Source organism: Dromiciops gliroides, chromosome 4 (assembly GCF_019393635.1).
Source record: "Dromiciops gliroides isolate mDroGli1 chromosome 4, mDroGli1.pri, whole genome shotgun sequence".
NCBI classification, from domain to species: Eukaryota; Metazoa; Chordata; class Mammalia; order Microbiotheria; family Microbiotheriidae; genus Dromiciops; species Dromiciops gliroides.
Genome location: NC_057864.1, coordinates 376,512,422 through 376,531,603, shown reverse-complemented (window position 1 = coordinate 376,531,603; position 19,182 = coordinate 376,512,422). Strand labels below are relative to the sequence as shown.

The window sequence follows — 19,182 nt, the reverse complement described above, 5'->3', positions numbered from 1 at the left end:
AATAGACCCTTGGTCCACCCACCCATCACTGGAAAAAAGAAACTACTCATCAAATTCCTACTGCAGGGGAGATTCTGAGTGGGCAGACTGGGTGGGACTTCTGAGTCCCCACTCCCAAAATTGGGATAATGGGACTAACCATATAACCAGACCAAAAATTTGAATCAATGCAAGTTTTATTGGGTTTACCAGAAATGTTGGCTCTCCTGCTCTGGTAGAATCACACTTTTGGGGAAGAGAACAGTGCTAATAAAGGGTTTGGGGAAATTGAGAGGAGCAGGGAAGTCTAGAGCTGATTGGTAATAGCCCTGTTTCTGGGACTCTGGGACAGAGCTTAAGTCATATTTGTTTGTCCTCTGACCCCAGGACACTACAGTTAAATTAGTTCTCAGATTCAGGGTACAAAGGCAAAACATGTCAACATGTTGTTCTGTGTTGCTTGTTATTATGGGTGGAGAGCCAGTCAGAGAACATAATGAGAGGGGGGCATTAACAGGTGATAGGATGGTGGGGTCAAGTCCTACAAGCCCCAGGCAATTCAATCTGCATCAGTGGAGGGAATTACCACAAGAACAATTACCTATGCTGATAAAATCACAGATACAGAGGAGACCAAACCAAAGACCCATCAAATCATGGCCTCCAGGTACAGTTTAATCTTCAGTGCGTCTCTCTCACTACACTAAGAAAAACCTAGTTAAGTGGGTGTTATCTTCTCTCCATCCCAAACACCAGAATTCTAACAGGATTCTACTGCCATTTGCACAACTGCTAAGGTAAGGTGGGATGCCAAACATTTGTAGAATACTTTTTTAACTTTCAAAATGCTTTTACATGGAAAGATCCTTTCACTGTGGACATATGGTATATGTACTGACTTGCAAGTGTAAGAGGAAAAGCTGCAGCTGTTTGATTGTACACACTCAAAAAGAGAGGAGTTTTTCTCATGCAAATGACTTGTTCATTAGAATCTATTCCTTGCATTGTACAAAGGTCAAAGTAATCCTTTAGAATTTGAACAAAAAGTAACAGTACATCTTAGCTCCCCAGGACATTTCAGATGTGCACAGACATCATTTTTGAAAGCCCTAAAACTCAAGAAATTTTGAATTATTTTTTGGACTGAATCTTATATACAAATCATTAAGAGCAAAATAAACTTTGATGCTAGCAACTGATGAAAAGAATGAAGAAAAAGAAACGAATAATTTCTATGGCCTACTATCTATCCATTCATTCATTCCTTCAATCAATTAACATTTATTAAGGGCCTCTGATGTGTAATGCACTGTGCATGGTATTGGGGGAAATACTCAAATAAATGATATACAGTATTTGTTGCTATATCTTTCATCTATGAATGTGATGATACTAACGCTATCAGGAAAATAAAGGGTGATAGACTGAAGTCAGTCATTCACACACACTGTTGTTCATTTCCCTTTGTGATCAAAATTTCCCTTCAAGATCAATAATATCAGTATTGGGATGGTTACTAGGACATTATGGCCACAGAGCAAATCAAACCTAACAGAACTACATGGAGCTCAAATCCTTAACTGTGTTTTTGTTCATTTATTCAACATTCAACAAACATTTGTCAAGCATCTAATACATACAAGCACTATGATAGGTATTAAGCAAGACCCAAAGATAAATTGGCACAGTGCTCACTTCCAGGAGCCTATAATGGTTAAAGTCAAAGGGCTAAAACATATGCACAAATAAATAGAACATCGTGGAATATGCTAAGTGCATAAGAAAGGTATAAAGAAAGCCAATCAGTCAATAAGCATTTACTAAAATGCTTACTATGTGTTAGGCACTATGCTAAGAAATAATTCAACTAGGAAGGAAAAAACATCTTTGAATTAAAAAAAAAAATCTCTAAGGGTCTGATATAGCTAAGCTACAGAGACAACAAACAGAAATACCGAAGATCAAGAGCCATTCCTCAGTGGATAAGTAGTCAAAGAATATAAACAAAGAGTTTTCTAAAGAGGAATTTTAAATTATTTACAACCATAGGAAAGACCTCTCCAAATTACTACTAATAAGAGAAATATTCATCAAAACAACTCTAAAGCTTCATCTTGGACTCTGTAAATTGGCCAAGATGATTTTAAAAAAAGAAAAGAATCAACCTTAGAAGTACTGTGCAAAGACATCAAGGGCCACTAATACACAATTGGTGGAGCTGTGAATTGTTCCAGTTATTCTAGAAAGCACCTTGGAATTAGACTTTTAAAAAGAGAATATTCATTATCCCACTGCTAGGTATGAGATAAAAAATAGAAATATCTCATATACATATGTGTGTATGTATATATATATATTCATAGAAGGTTTTTTTCTTCTGTAGCAACAAAGAACTGGAAACAAAGTAGATGTTCATCAGTTGGTGAATAGCTAGACAGACTGCTGCCTAATGTAATATTATTATAACATAAGAAATAATGAACAGGAAGAATTCACTCAACCATGGAAAGATTTATATGGACTGATGCAAAGTGAAGAAGGCAAAACCAATAAAACAATTATATACAATAACTACAACAATGTCAATGGAAAGAATAAAAATAAAAATTGAATGCTATACAACTACATCAAACTCGGTCACAGAGAAGAAACTGGGAAATGTACCTGACTCCTTTCTTTGCAAAGGTAAGTACTTTGGATATGGAACATATGGAACATTTCCTATCAGATTTGGTTAATGTGTTGGTTAGTTTTGCAGCACTGTCTTTTTTTCTTTCTTTTTTTATTTGTTGATGTAGTCATGTAATTTGCATTACAGTTATTAAATACTATAGGAATTTAAGAAAAAGAGATATCAATATACACTGCAGTAACTGGGGAAGGCTTCATGGAGTGACTGGGATTTGAGCTGGCCCTTTGCCAGTAGTTTACATTGTCAAATTCATCCAGGAGAAGTACCTAGAAGGTCTTCTGAGTAGGCTTCAACTACCAATCATTTTTTGTAGTATAAATCGAAAGAAAATAATGTAATGGAAGTAGACAGTGGGTTTGGTTTATTTTTGTTATTGCTGTTTTGATTAAGAATGCTTTTGTTTGGGGCAGCTAGGTGGTGCAGTGGATAAAGCACCAGCTCTGGATTCAGGAGGACCTGAGTTCAAATCCGGCCCCAGACACTTGACACGTACTAGCTGTGTGACCCTGGGCAAGTCACGTAACCCCAATTGCCTCACAGAGAGAGAGAGAGAGAGAGAGAGAGAGAGAGAGAGAGAGAGAGAGAGAGAGAGAGAATGCTTTTTTCCCCCTTTTTTACGATTTAAAGAAGACAAGCTCATTCAGATGGAGCAGAACTAGTTCTCTGACTTTTAAAAATAAGCATACCTTTCCCTTTATTAATAGGCTAGTAAAACAAGAAAACTAATAGATAAGGAAAATATTGAACAAATTCAATTCAATATACATGAATTAAACACCTGCAGAGTGCATAGCCCCCTGCTAGGTTCTGGGAGTGATCAATACAAAGTGTAGATAAGACCTGTTCCCTGACTTCATGGATGTTTATCATCTCATAGGTTCTGATTCTTATTACAAGATGTGACATTATCTGGGAAACAAATTGGGGCCTGGAAGATCTAGAAAAAAGAGTTATGGTAATCAAAAATGAGAAGTGAATAAGGCATAAGAATTTTCGTCAAAGGAGTTTTAACTAGTAATAATTAAGCATAAATAGCACTTAAATCTGTCTTACTCAACAATAGAATAATTACATACATAGCATCACTTAACTATCAACTAGTGATAAATGGGCAAAGGAAGTACTTAGATCTGTCTTACTCAACAATAGAATAACTTACCAGAAAACTCACCTTCAATGAACAATGAATGTTTTATTACTATATCAAATGCTCCAAGACTGCAATCTCTTTACATGGCATGGAATGGAAGTTAGTTTATTTGCATGGTGACCACTTTGAGCCTCAGTTTCCTCATCCACAAAATGGGTAAGAGGGGAGACTAGATGACCTCTGAGGTCCCTTTTATGTCTGAATCTATAACCCTATAACCATATTTTATATAGAATGATGAATAGAATAATCACCATCTCCCATGATCCTTAAGTGAAAGCTGTCATTTTAGAGATTTACATTTCAATACAAAGCAAAACTTCAACTGCATCTATTTAAAATCCAATTAATCTATGAAAAAGGACTTACTTGAAATAAGAACATGAACTCACATTTCCACACACTCTTATATTGGCAGTTTTCCTCACAATAAGCCTATGAAGTAGGTAGTGCATATGTTAATTATACCCGTTTTACAGATGAGAAAACTGAGAGCCTTGGGGAAAAAAATGAAATGACTTGCCCACAGTAAACAGCTAGTAGATAGCCAGTATCAGAGTTAATTCAGCTAGTTAAGTATCAAAGCTTTCATAGTTAATAATGATCAAAACAGGATTTGAAATTGGGTTTTCTGACTCCTGTCTCTGATACATACTAACTATATTAACATAGGAAAGTCATTTAATCTCTCAGAGAGGTACACCAAGAGTATAAATTGGAGATAACAGCTGATCTTCATAATAGAGGGAGTTTCCAAATCTAAAGTTCCCTATACTGACAAAATCACAGGCCAAACCCCAAACCACCTCAAACAATTTTTTAAGATGTCATAGTAAAATCTGTATTCTTTAGAAATTAGAATTCTTTTAAAATTTTTTTTTACTAAATTATCTCTTTGTAAGTACAGGAACTCAATACAATTATATTTAATAGAATTTATTTACTAGACCAAACCTTTTTGATGGCATAAAAACTTCCAAGCACATTCCCTGTATATGTATATGTGTTTAGAAATTTATATTCATGTATTAGTGTTCTAAAATATTATATACATAATGAAACAGATAAAAAAGAAATTTTAAATGGCAAGATAAAGATGAAAGAAACAATTTTAATTTTTAATCTTATTACCAATACTAAACTCCTTTTGTTCCCACAAAAATATGACTAACCTTTTAGTGAGAACAAAGTGATTGAATATGCTTTGTTGTTTTTAAATTTTTCCTTTAACACTTTTTGAAAAAGCAATTCTATGGTCTGTCTCCAAGTTCAATTTATTTCAATATTTGATTTTAAGGACTCTTTTAAATGAAGGTACCTCGCAAAGATGTACATCCAAATGTAAGACATATGTGCATCACTGCCTATGCTTACCAAATCATGATACTCATTTTTCAATTTCATCCACCAAAATGAAAATGTGTTTGTTCAGCTAGTATATTTCCATCTTTCTTGATGTCAATCATTTGTTCTTACAAACTCACCAGAAGGTGATGCATTTTAATATTTTTAACAAGTAGGTTCTAATCTACTAAAAGTCTTTATTTGAAAGATTCTTAAAGAGGTTAGAAAATTCTGGTTTCAAGGTTTTTAAGTGTATAGATATGAGAATTTTTATAGGTAACACATTTAGATCATTTCTGACAAAAGCTTGGTTGGTTTGCTAATATCTCAAAGTACTTTATACACTTAGGGTAAGATTTATTCTGACCAACAGTGAATATAAATACATATTTCAAATAATTTTCTGGGTAATTTCCAAATTGTGTTATTGAATCTGCCAGATCTGATTGGACTGTCATTGTTTTTAACCTTGTAATGTGGCTGACAAAAAGCTCATACTAGAAGAAGTATCATCTCACATTCTTCTTACATTCACATCATTGGTATCATTTTGTGCTTAGCACAGTGCCTGGCATATAGCAGGTGCTTAATAAATGTTCATTGATTGATTGATCTTCAATCTTTGTTTTCTTTTCAGGAATTTTTAAAAGTCACTTATCCAGGGGCAGCTAGGTAGCGCAGTGGATAGAGCACCAGCCCTGGATTCAGGAGGGCCTGAGTTCAAATCTGGCCTCAGACACATGACACTTACTAGCTGTGTGATCCTGGGCAAGTCACTTAACCCTCACTGCCCCGCCCCCCCCCCAAAAGTCACTTATCCACTTTGTAAGGGATAATTTAGTTAAAACTAAATATCACAATCTGTAAATCCATTTAACTTGCTTACATACACTATGATATGTCAAAATACATTAAAATTGGATATATGAATGAAGGTATAATGTCAATCACTATGTGTTATGGAACTCACACACACCCCTCAGGTATGCTATATGTGACACATGACCAACTGCCCTATAGACCAATCAATATATTAAATATTAGTAAAGCTTAATTTCTTTTTTCTGGAAAAAATATAAATATAAGTTTAAATATTTTCTTTCCTTATCCCAGCTGATCATCCTGAACAACTCCTGTGGTATATGAATCCTACTTTGGAAACCACTGCACTAGGGAATGGATGCTGTACAGTAAATAGAAAGAGCAATTGATACCTGTGGAATCAGAGGGGTCCTTGGTTCAATACAACCTGTATGATCTTGGGCAGGCCTTTCCCTAGACTTCAGTTTCCTCAACTGTAAAAATACAGGTTGTGGGGCAGCTAGATGGCGCAGTGGTTAAAGCACCGGCCCTGAATTCAGGAGTACCTGAGTTCAAATCTGGCCTCAGACACTTGACACTTACTAGCTGTGTGACCCTGGGCAAGTCACTTAACCCCCATTGCCTGCAAAAAAAAAAATACAGGTTGTAATAGATGGTCTCTAAGGTCTAGAGCTGTGATCCCAGGATATGACCCCCCCACTTGTAGAATTTGATAGAATCCTAAAGCAACACTGTCAAATGGATTCTCCAAGTCTACGCTAGAGCATCTTCTCACCAACTCCATGTGCTTGTGTATCGAGGAGGACTCTGCTGTGTGAGCACCTCTGTGTCATGGGCTGGCATCATCCCATGCTAACCATAAACTAATTTTACACAGGAACTATTAAGGCAGTACTCCTGAAAAGAAAGAAATCCTTTAAAACTGCACTTCCTGGGGCTTTGTTCTCCTCCAAGGCACTTCCCTTGTAAAGAGAAGGTGAAGTTGGCAAAGTTTGTCTCTGGTAGACTCCATCCTTTTCTTCCTGCACCTCTCTCACATGTATAGTTGTCTCTTCCTTTTCCTCTGCCCCTTTCCCACACCCCAGATTCCAGATTTTGGGTGGGGGGGTTGTTTCTGGTCTAGCTTTATTAGAAGTAGGGCACTTAAGAACTGGGTGAGGTTACAATGGCAGAAGAAGCAGGATGGAGAAGGATTAAATGGGACTAACTAAGTGGGGGAGGAGGAGGGTTCTTCAGTGGTGAGGCAGGGGAGGAGAGGAACAGGGGGAAAATGGCAGGAGAGGCAAGATGGAGTCTGGACTCAAAGGGGAGGGGTGTAAGACAGAAAGCTATCAGGACAGGGCTCAGAAAGGAGTTTCCTGGGAAGTGTGAGCCGTCATAGAGGCCTGTTTCAGTTGCTCTTAGGTGATAAACACTACATTCCAGGAGCCCAAGTAGAGGAAGGAAGGCATGAACTCTCTGTAGAAGGCCTGGGGTCCCTCCTTCTGAAGTATTGTGAGGCCTACCTAGAGCTGTCACTCCACTTCTCCCTCCCCCCATGCTTGCGCGCACACGCGCACACACACACACACACACACACACACACACACACACACACAGATACCCTTAAGGTTGTTCCCTTTAAATGTGGCCTTAGGGGCTAGAACTCTGCTCTAAAATTCAATGCAACCTACACTGATTTAAAACCTCCTATGCATAGACCCCTGACTAGGTAATGGGAAGACATAAATAAAAAGTGATCATTTTTACAGGGGGAATGTGACTCGTACAAATTAATATTACATTTTTTTAAAAAGCTGTGATAAGGAGAAATTAAAAGTGTTCTTTATTTCCTCAGATTTTTTTATAGTAGTTTGGATTCCTCCTTACCACATTTTCTTTTGTGTCATATCAATTTCACCTGGGAAAATCTGGGAAATTTTTATACAGAAGGTGATATCTGAGTCAGGGCTTATAAAAAAAAGTTCAGGAGTCGAAGCAATGGTGGAAGGACACTAGTGAGCATCTAGGTATCACAGCGGTTAAAACATGCAACCTGTGAGTCAGGAAGACCTGTGTTCAAATGGGGTCTCAGACACTGACTAGCTGTATGACCCTAAACAGGTCACTTGGCCTCTCTCTGCCTGAGTTTCCTTATCTGTAAGATAGGGGTGATAGTAGCACTTACTTCACAAGGTTTTTGTAAGGATCAAATGAGGTAACACATAAGGTGCTTTGCATACCTTAAAGTGCTATATAAAGGATTATCTTCATCATCATTATGACCTGAATGAATCAAGAAGAATTCATGTGAAATAAGGCTGGGAAGGTAGTTGGAGACCGAGGGTAAAGCACATTAAATCTGAATCCCGCCACTCCCAAATATAACCAGTTACATCTCCTCAAAATGGATATCTCAGCTAATAGTAGGGAAAGTGCCTGGCACATAGTAGGTACTTAATAAGTGCTAGCTTAGCTGACTTACTGATCAACTGATTGAATCGATTAATTCAAGAGTATGAATTACCATTCCTTAGGGCATTAATATTTTTAAATAGACCACATCAACCTCTCTCCCCCTTGCAAAAAAGCCACACTAAATCTCTAATAGTAGCATTTTGGGCAACATGATAGATCAATGAAGGCTAGATCTTTGAGAAGGAATGCCTTCCTCACACACTTCAAAATCACTCTACATGTCTACTATAACTACATGTAAGACAAAATTTGACCCAACATAGGGCTCTATCACTTCTGCCATACTACTTTTGATGCCTGGCTCAAACAAAGAAAATCATTATTATCATCATAATCATTCAATCATCATTACCAGGTTATGAAAGATGAGCCAGAGAGTAGTTTTTTTTTATTTGATACTAGAAGCATGCCCTCATCAGAGAAGGTGCTGTGCTCTATGAGCAAAACAGAATTGAAGTAGCTTAAAAGAAATGCGAGATGTGCAAATTTAGAGAATCCAACCCAAATGTTCACTTGGATTATTTGAGCCCAACAAGTGGTAGAGCATTCTCATATTAGTCTGATCAGCCACAGTAGGACACACTGTAATTTGACTCTAACATAGTGGTGTCATTTTGGTCCTCTTTGAGAACAAAGGACAACAACCAACCAACCAGGGCTGAAATACAAAGTTTGGGAGACATCTGCATGTAGCTGGTTAATAAACCCCTGGAAGCTGATGAGGTCACTTAGTGAGGAAAAAGTTTCAGAAAAGTTTCAGAACATAGCTTTGAGATTCACCCACAGTTAGAGGACAAATTATGAACAATGAACCAGCAAAAAAGACTGAGAGGACGTTTAGGAAAACTAAGAGAGGAGAATGTACACAGGAGGAGAAGTTGGCCAACAGCATTAAATACCACAGACTGGTCAAGAAGGATCTGTACTGTGAAAAGGACATCAGACTTGAATAATAGTTAGCATTTAATAATAGCTAGCACTTATACGGTGCTTTAAGTTTTGCAACCATTTTACATATATCTCATTTGCTCCTCAAAACCCCTTTGAAGCAGGTGCTATTTTTATCCTCATTTCATAGATAAAGAAACTGAGGCACAGAATGGTTAAAACTCAGTTTTTCCTGACTCCAAGTCCCAAGCTCTATCTATCATTCCACCTAGCTATCCCTAACACTATACAAAATAGAATATTATAGTGATCCTCACTCCTATAAAACAAAACGTTTTCTTTGATAACCATTCCTGAATTAGAATGTCTATGTAAAAAAAAAGCCAAGATGGCAGAGTACTAGGAGGAAGTACAGCTGAGATCTCCCCACAACTTTTCTACCAGTACCTAGAAAATACACCAGACTAAGTTCCAAATGGAAAATATAAGAAAACCTCACGGTGAGTCACTTTTCCAGCCCAGGTCAGCACAGGGAGATACACAGAGAGAACTGTGAACATTAGGGACCAGGCCTAACCAAAAATAGCAAGGAGGTAGATTCTAGCACAAGGAATGAAAGAGGGTCAGGATAATGAACCAGGAGTAAGAAGAGGTCCCAGATCCATTACAGAGGGGTTGGAACTTGTGTAGGATGGATGAACAGGTGCTACCTAGAAGTTCTGTCCCGTTCTGTGTCACATGGCAGACTGAGGAGGAGACATTTGAGGTAAAGAGCCCTAAGCTGTGTACAAAGCAAGGACAAAGTTCAGAAGCAAGTGGTAACTATATGGCTCTCATCCTGGGAGCAGAGTTTAGTGGTGATCTCATTTCCAATATCCAGGCCAGTCAGAATCCTGCAGTGGAATAAACAGAGCAGAAAACCTAGACCAAAGGAGAATCTGCAGTTCTATCACTCTGAACCAGTAAAGCTTTCCAGCTAACTACTAGTGGCTGAACCCAGCAACAATCTGTGGCATTTCCAAAGAGAGACAAACTCACAAGTGTGTTGCCCAGACACAAACTCAGATCAGGAACTTGCAAAGCTCAGGCCAGGAGGGCTGTGAGCAGAATATTGCCTGGATCATACCACTTTGGGAGCACTGAAAGTTTGCAAATCCCTAGACTGAGCTGTCCCTGAGATAATAGAATAACACAACACTCAGTACAACCCAAGAAGGCATTAGTAATACTCAAGAGGACCCAAGCCCAGCCCAGACATTCCCTCCAGAACTTCATTAAGCCAAGCCTAACATCAAGTCCAAAGTCAGGAAGAAGGATGAAAAATAAACAAAGAAATAAGCCCACCATAAGTACCTATTAAGGTGACTAACCAAGAAAAGAAGGACTCAGAAACATCAATAAGCTAAGCCTCAAAGCAAAATTCAGCTTGGGCATAAAGTTTAATTAGAATCTGTGAAAGAGATGAAGTGAGACTTTTTAAAAAGAGTTTCTTATAATGAAAAAAGTTGCTAGAGGAAAAAATCAGAAAAGATGTGAGCGCTATAGAAGTAAATAGAAGTTTGGTACAAGAGGTTAAAACCTTGTTCAAACAACAAAGTCCTTGAAAAATCTGAATTGACCAAACAGAAACCAATGAATTCATGAGAAAATAAGAAATATTAAAACAAAATCAGACTGGAAAAAATAGAGGAGATTTTAAAGTATCTCATAGCAAACATAAATGACCTAGAAAAAATATTGAGGAAAGATCCTTTATGAAGCACTAGACTACCTGGAAGCTATGATCAAGAAAAGAGCCTAGACATCATATTTCAAGAAATCTTAAAAAGAAAAGAAAACTGCCAAGATCTCTTAAAACAAGAAGGCAACATGAAAATAGAAAAAAAATCAGCCAGTTACTTCCTAAAAGAAACCCCCAAATGAAAATTCCTAGGAACTTTATGGCTAAAACCCAGAGCTTCCAGGTCAAACAAAAAAAATACTGCAAGCAACCAGGCTGCTATAATACCTAAGAGCAAGAAAAAGTGTAAAGTGACAACTGGTATCGACATTCTAGGATCAGGTGTGAACCTGTGATTTCATTAGATGGAATTCCCAAACGAGGAAACCCCTTCTGCCAATGCAGGTCAGCATCTTCTCTGAATCTTATAGAGAATTAGAACACAGAAAGATTAAGTGACTTGCCCAATCACAAGACAATGTGACATAGGAACTGGATTCAGTTCTTTGTGACCCAAAGGACAGCTCTCGTTCAGTATTCCATGGCATACTTTCATTTGATCTGTCCCCACTAGCTATTATCCTATATTTCACCTTCCTTTTTGGACTTTTCATATAATAAGGAAAACTTTTAGCATAATGCAAATTTTGAGTTAGCTTATTTGTAATTTCTTACCCAAGAAACATGGGAAATGCAGAAAATAGCACCATTTTTACAATAAGTCACAAGCAGCAAAGTGCAGGTCTCTTTCAAGGTAAAGTATAATAAAGTATCATATTTATTATATATCTTCTGGTGTTGCAGGAGTTATGAGTGGGGGAAGAGAGCTGGTTGGCCTCTTTCCCCCATCCCTTATACCTTCTGTCAAGGTTTCTGGCCTTGGGGCTGGAGTTGTGCCCAAATTGTGGGAGACTTTGCTAGCCTACTCCTGTGAGAACCCAGGTCAGCCTGAGGCTGCTGACAACTGAGGTTTCTATTTATGTTTTTCTTAACCATCTAACATGTAAAAAAAAAACACCCAAAAGCTGCACTAACATTTTTTTTTGTTCGAACCTTTTTTAAAAGTATCAATGATAAAGTTTTTTAGGGTTGTGCCCCCAACCCCATTTTCCTCAGAAGTCCTGTGGTTTTTATTGCTCGATTTTCTATAACACAGTGTAACAACTGGAATGATGCCACCTGCTGGAGACTTACTGTAGGAAAGCTCCACCATGAGGAGAAGGCCTCTGAGGGCAAGCCATGCAGTCAAGGTCCTTGGGGTCAGGAAGTGATGTTTACTCATGGGTGCTGTCTATCAAGGCTACCAGCCAATCAACTTGAGGAGCCTCCCATTTCTGGGAGGAGGACACAAAGTAGGAAGTGGATGCTGGGAGAGGGCTTTTCTCTCTTTTTGGTTCCTGACCTTGCCATGGTGGGTCAGAAATAGTTAGATTTTTACCTTTCTCTCTGATCCTAATGCTCTTTAATAAATACTTGAATACTTATATACTCTTGCTAAAGCTTATAATTTATTGGTGACCACTCATTAGATTTTAGATAGCATAGCTAGATTTTTAGTCCCTTACAACAGTACTTTTGGGGGAAGCATATGTTGAATTAGAGCATAACTGATGGTATTCACAGTCCCAAATATGCTTCTAAAGGAAGTAAAAATGGTACAAAATTGAACAAAGAATCAAAAAGGAACTGGGTTACATAGTGTATGTAGACTTAGATCCTTGTTAGAGGAGATACAATTGTGAGGGTGGTGATGTATCAACTTAAAATATTATCAAAGTAGGAAAAGAAAAGGGCAACAAGAGAGAATATCAACAAATACCCAACTATATGAATATTTTCATAAGAATCATATGCCTATGAATCTAGGGCATTCTTGAGAAGATAATAACAAACAGGCAGATTTTCACAACTGGTATTGCATAGTGGAGAAGGCAAATGGCAAACCAACTCCAGCATTTTTGCCAAGAAAATCCCAAAATGGGTCACAAAGAGTTGGACACGACTAAAAAATGACTAAACAACAAAAAGTCCATAGTAAATTGGCATCTTAACTGAGAGATGAAAAGAATACAAGATCTCACTGAACTTTTTGCTTGTTGACTATAAAAAAATTCTTAATTTGACTGAATAAATTGCAGCTCAAAAGGTTCTCTTTCAATAAGGTGTCTTGCAGGCATATTTCAAAACTGTTGAGGATTCTTTGAAAGATACAATTATAATCTTGTTTGACAACCCCGTGATCATAATATCAAGGGACACGTATTATACAGCTATGCATATGCTCCAAAAATGATCTACATCGTAAAAGAAGAGACACAGAGCAGAGTTCAAACTGAAAAGGGATTGCCTTTGGATGGTAAGGTTTTCCAGATATTCCTATTTGTGGATAATGTACTAGTTGCATCAAGTCCTAGAACTCTGTAGAGCCTTCTGGGTGAAGTTCATAACCACTCAAAAGAACTCATCCTAACCATTCATATAGGAAAATCCAAGTGGATGAAAAATGTAGTTCATCTAGAATATGACAATATACAGTTCAACAAACAAACTCCAGAGCATGCCCATCGGTGTATGTCTTTATGTAATATTGTGTATTGCATATGTATATAATAAATATTAATGCATAATTTGTGATTTCAATGATATAGGGAATTGTCAGGGTGAAGAACCCCTCTAACAATGCAGGTCATCCTCTCAGCCACTTAGTCTTACAGCTGTCTAAATAAGAGAGCAAGGAGAACCCTGGTTTCCTGCTTCTTCTCATCTAAAGGATTGCTAAAACATACTTACAATCTGAATAACTTCATTTTCTGAGGAACTGAAAGTTAAGAGATATTCATTAAAATTGGACCACATACTAGCTGTGTGACCCTGGGCAAGTCACTTAGCCCTCACTGCCCTGAAAAAAAAAATCTAATTGGAGGGGGCAGCTAGGTAGAACAGTGGATAAAGCACCAGGCCTGGATTCAGGGGGACACGAGTTCAAATCCAGCCTCAGAAACTTTACACTTACTAGCTGTGTGACCTTGGGCAAGTCATTTAACCCTCATTACCCCACTCCCCCAAAAAAATCTGGTTATAGGTTGAGTTCATAATATATGCATTCTTAATTTTGGAGGTATTTAAGCAGATGCTTTCTGCCACTCTCTCTTCCTTTACCCCTGGCTCACATGAAGAGATGGCCCTTCTCCTTGCCAAGGATAAACACTCCACCTGCACAAGTGATCCCATTCTATCCTGTCACCTCCAACAGACTGCCTCACTCTCACTTATCTTCACTCTCTCCCTTTCTACTACCTGCTTCCCTAGGGCCTACAAATATGTCTCTGTCACCTCCATCCTCAAAAAAGAGTTCATTTGAGTTGTCCCCACTATATCGTCCTATAGCTCTCCTTCCTTTTCAGGTTAAACTTCAGAAAGCCATCTGCAACATGGGCTTCCACTTCTTTTCCTCTTACTCTCTTCTTAACTCTTTGCAGTCTAGCTTGTAACCTCATCATTCAACCAAAACTGCTTTCTTCAAAGTTATTTATGATCCCTTAATTGTCAAATATAATGGCTTTTTCTCAATCCCCAACCTTTTTTACTTCTCTGTCTTCTTTAACACTATCAATCACTCTATTCTCTTTGATGCTCTTCTCTCTCGGTTTTCATGACTTTGTTCTCCTGCTTCTCTTCCTATCTGATTGTTCCTCAGTCTCCTTTACTGGATCTTCATCCATGTCATGTCAAATAGATATAGGGCATCCTTCACGGTTATACCGGGCTCTCTTCTCTTCTATGTCTGTAACCATTCACTTGGTGATATCATCAGCTTCCATGCATTCAATCATTGTCTCTATGCAAATAATTCCCAAACAGACTTGTCTAACTCTAACCTCTCTGCTGACCTCCAGTCTCACATCTCCAATTGCCTTTTTAGACATCTCAAACTCAATATCCTCCTGACAACTTAAACTCAACAAATCCAAAACTAAACTCATTATCTTTTCCCCCCCAAAAATTATTTTTCCCCTAATGTTCCTATTACTGTTGAGGGTACCACCATCCTCCCAGTCATGCTGGTTTGAAATCTACATGTCATGTTCAACATGTTACCCTCCCCTCACCCCATATCTATTCAGTGATCATCTTGTCATTCCACCTTTGTAACATCTTTTGCATACATACCCTTCTCTCTTCTGATAACTCCCACTACCCTGGTGTAGCCCTTTATCGTTCCATGTCTTGACTACTGCAGTAGCTCTCTGGATGGTCTCCCTTTCACAAGTCTCCTCCCCTCTATTCTATCTTCCATTCTATCAAAGTGATCTTCCAAAAGCACAGGTGTAAGTGTATCACACCCTATTCAATAAACTCCAGTGACACCTTATCACCTCCAGGATCAAATATAAAATTCTGTGTGGTGTAAAAAGTCTTTTATAACCTGTTTCCCTCTCACCTTTCTACAGTGGTAGATAATAACAATGACAACAACAATAATAGCATTTATAAAGTGCTTTGAAGTTTGAAAAGTGCTGCACCTATGTTGGCAACTTGGTGGTGCAACAGATAGAGCACTGGGCTTGAAATCAGGAAGACTCATCTTCATGAGTTCAAATGTGGCCTCAGACTTACTAGATGTGTGACCCTGGACAAGTCACTTAACCCTGTTTACTTCAGTTCCTTATCTGTAAAATAAGCTGGAAAAGGAAATGGCAAACCACTCCAGTATCTTTGTCAAGAAAACCCCAAATAGGGTCATGAACAGTTAGACACAATTGAAAATACATCTGTTATCTCATTTGATCCTCACAACCCTGTAATACAAGTTCAATTATTATTCCCATTTTGCAGATGAGGAAACAAACTGAAAAAGGTTAAGCAACTTTCCCAGGATCACACAACTAGCAAATATCTGGGGTGGGATTTGAACTTCAGGCCATGACTCCAACTCCAGAAATCAACCACTGTGTCACACAGGGTGGTTGAGGTAACGGCACAGAGAATGGTTCCTAGAGGAAACTCCATTGGCTAAAATACGTAATGACATTTAGAAATAACCGTGTGGAAGCTTCATAGGGCAGAGTTTCGTTCTACCTTGCTTTCTAGAAGGAAAAAAAGACAGGGCTTGGGTTTCGGGTTTTTTTGTTACTTTTTTTTACATACTTCTGGGCAAAATTGCTTAGAATTATGGGAAGAGGAAGCATAAAAAGCACAAAGAAGCATAAAGGCTGGGACAATGCTAGGCAAGGTGAAAAGTGAATGAGGAGACTGGCGTGGGCAGAAAGGAGCACAAAAGGAATCATACGGTTAAAAAACATTCAGTACAGGGCTGAACTACCAAAGAAAACAGCAAATACAAGAATTCATTAAGAGACATACTAATTAGAACCATCAATTTGGACAGATATTAATTAAGGGTTTCAATAATTAGGAAACCCAAGAGAAGAGTTGAATTCTTGGTGCTGCGGGAAACATGCTGAGATTGCTGACCAAGAGAAAAATAACATCAAGGGATGTATTTGAAGAACTAACATCTGTTCTTTAACAAAGAGGGGGAAAGTCTTCCCATTAACTGTCTCTCTGGGGTGTACCAGAGATACTCCAAGGCATCAAAGTTTCCTAGGGTTAAGAGGAATTCAAAGGCCAAGAATAATAAGCCGTTTGTGTCTAAACAAAGTGCTAGTTAAGAAAAATCGTTTCAAGTAATCTTAGCAGCCAGTGAATGGCAGCGCAAGAATGCCCGGGTTCCTAACTTCCTTCCAGATTTGCGTTCCCTCCCACCTTATTTGATTACCCTGGGCTCTGAGTGGGCAGAGTGGACTGGGGGAGGTACTTCATTCACCTGCAGCCAGGGTGGTAATAACTTGGGGGGGGGGGCCTTTGGAAGAGCCCCTCCTCTCTCCCTCACCTCACTCCTCAATTCCTAGCAGTCTTCTTGGATTCAGTCATGCAGATCTCTCAAAATAAAGGGCCTTGATCACAAAAGCCATTGTCTCAGAAAATCCGCAGGCAGGCCGACTGGAGCGGCCCACGCGCAGCAGCTGGCGGGGAGGCGCAGGGGAGCGCAGCGTGAAATAAACGAACTGGGGGCCCAGACCCGAATGGAAACAGGGCCGGGGTGCGGAGGAGCAGCCGAAGCCCTTCAAATCCTCAGTTTCTCTACTCCCATCCCTAACCCAGCCTCTGACTAAAGAAGAGAAGCTCACGGCCGCACCCCAAGGCTAACACTCCGGGATCCCCTTCCCTGTGACTGGCGCTTAAATTCCTGGGAGTAGCCTCCCAAGATAAGGTTTCCTTATCACCCCCTCCACAATTGGGGTGGGGTGTCGAGATCCTCTGAGCAGACCTGACTTCCAAGCACAGATCACAGGCGGGGCCAGTCCGGCTAGAAAACTGCTGCATTGCTTCCCCATCCGCACCCCATCCAGCCCCACTGACACCCCCACCAGGCTCGGTCCAGTGTCACGTGGGCTACGGTACGGAAGTACTGCCGGTAAAGTCGGGGCGATCAGAAATCCCCCCCCACCCCGCCCGCCTTTTCCAGGAGGGAATCCCACGCGTCCCCCTTCCCCAGTCCCCGAGCCTCAGATGCTCCCCTCCAAACTCCCGGCTCATTTCACTGTTCCTGGACGGCCCACTCCCCACCGCAGCTCCCCGTGCACACCCTCTCTTTCTCCTCCCCGGGACGTTACCCGGCAAACCCTGTTTCCTTCGGGTTTTAGCCCGTGTACTCAGCCAGGTTGGCAGGATCTTCCCGTCTCTCACTCACCTCCCGGTCCTCAAACACTCGTTTGGGTGGGATGTTGGGGTTTTTTTTCCTTTTCTTTCTTTCTCTTTTTTCTTCAATGAAAAAGGATTTGGGTGACTGCACGGACCGGGTTGTCTTCCGCCAGACGCCGGGAGGAAGAGCGGCAAGGAAGGAAGCTTATGAAACAGAGAGAAAGGCGTCTGAGGGGGAAGAGGGTGGGGAAAGAGTATGAGTTAAAGTCCCTAGGAAAGGGGCCGCCCACACTCCCACCCTATAAGGAGGGGATCAAGGGGAGGAGAGGAAGAAGGGGAGGGCCAGTCCCCAGTCTGGGAGAGGGGGACCAACGCTTGAATTAAAGCTAGTATTAACAGTAGGTGCACACTTTAACTTCTGCAACTTCCTGCCTTCGATAGAGCAATTAATTTTTATATTCTCTGCATAAGTTATTAAAGCGTTAATGCCCGTCAGGCAACATTCAAGGTCAATAATATCCAAACGGCTCTTCCCTCTAGAAAAAAGAAGAAGAAAGCTCTAATTATCTAAGAGCAAGAAAGGTGTAAAGTGACAACTGGTATTGACGCTTTGAGATCAGGACTGAACCTGTGATTTTGTTAGATGGAATTTCCAAATAAGGAAAGCCCTTCTGCCAATGCAGGTCAGTATCTTGTCTAAATGAGGGACAAATTACTTGCCCAGGGTTACACAGCCAGTAAGTATCAAGTATCAAGGTCGAATTTGAACTCAGGTCCTCCTTAAACCAGGGCCGGTGCTTTATCCACTGCACCACCTAGATGCCCCTATCTTGTCTAAATCTTATAGAGAATTAGAACATGGAAAGATTAAGTGACTTGTCCAATCACAAGACAATGTGACAGAGGAAATTGAATTCAGATCTTTATGACCCAAAGTTCAGCTCCCTGTTCACTTCTCCATGACATGTTCTGAAGTTCAGAGGGAAAAAAATCAACGGAAGGATTTCTGTCAGAATTCAAACCCAGGTCTTCTGATTCCAAATACAGTGTTCGCTTTTATACTATTAGTTATTACTTAAAAAAAAAATCTAGTCTACCAACCCACCTACTTTTCTGTTTCTAAAGATAGAAATAAAAAGTTTAAGGACAGACATTGGTGGAGGTAGGAGGGGTTGTAGATTTGTGAATTATTCAAACATCCTTGAACTTTCTGCACTTTTTGACACTGTGGATCACCCTCTTCTCCTCAATATCCTTTTTTCTCTAGGATTTCATGACGCTTCTTTCTCCTAGTTCATTGGCCCTAAAGTTGGGAGGACCTGAGTTCAAATCTTACCTGGCCACTTACTAACTTTGTGACCCTGGGCAAGTCTCAACCCCAATTGCCTTAAACATCCGGGGCCAGTTGTCCTGATGTATATCTTG

General features: G+C 39.6%; 1 protein-coding gene across 1 annotated transcript in view; it reads right to left on the bottom strand.

Annotated features, from left to right (window-relative positions):
• Positions 1-18,014, bottom strand: part of ABRACL (ABRA C-terminal like) — a 37,605-nt gene extending 19,591 nt beyond the window's left edge. Inside the window, exon 1 of the mRNA XM_044004086.1 lies at positions 17,807-18,014. The gene's annotated coding sequence lies outside the window, so the exon portion shown is untranslated. The remainder of the gene's footprint in view (positions 1-17,806) is intronic.
• Between the last annotated feature and the right edge of the window lie 1,168 nt (positions 18,015-19,182).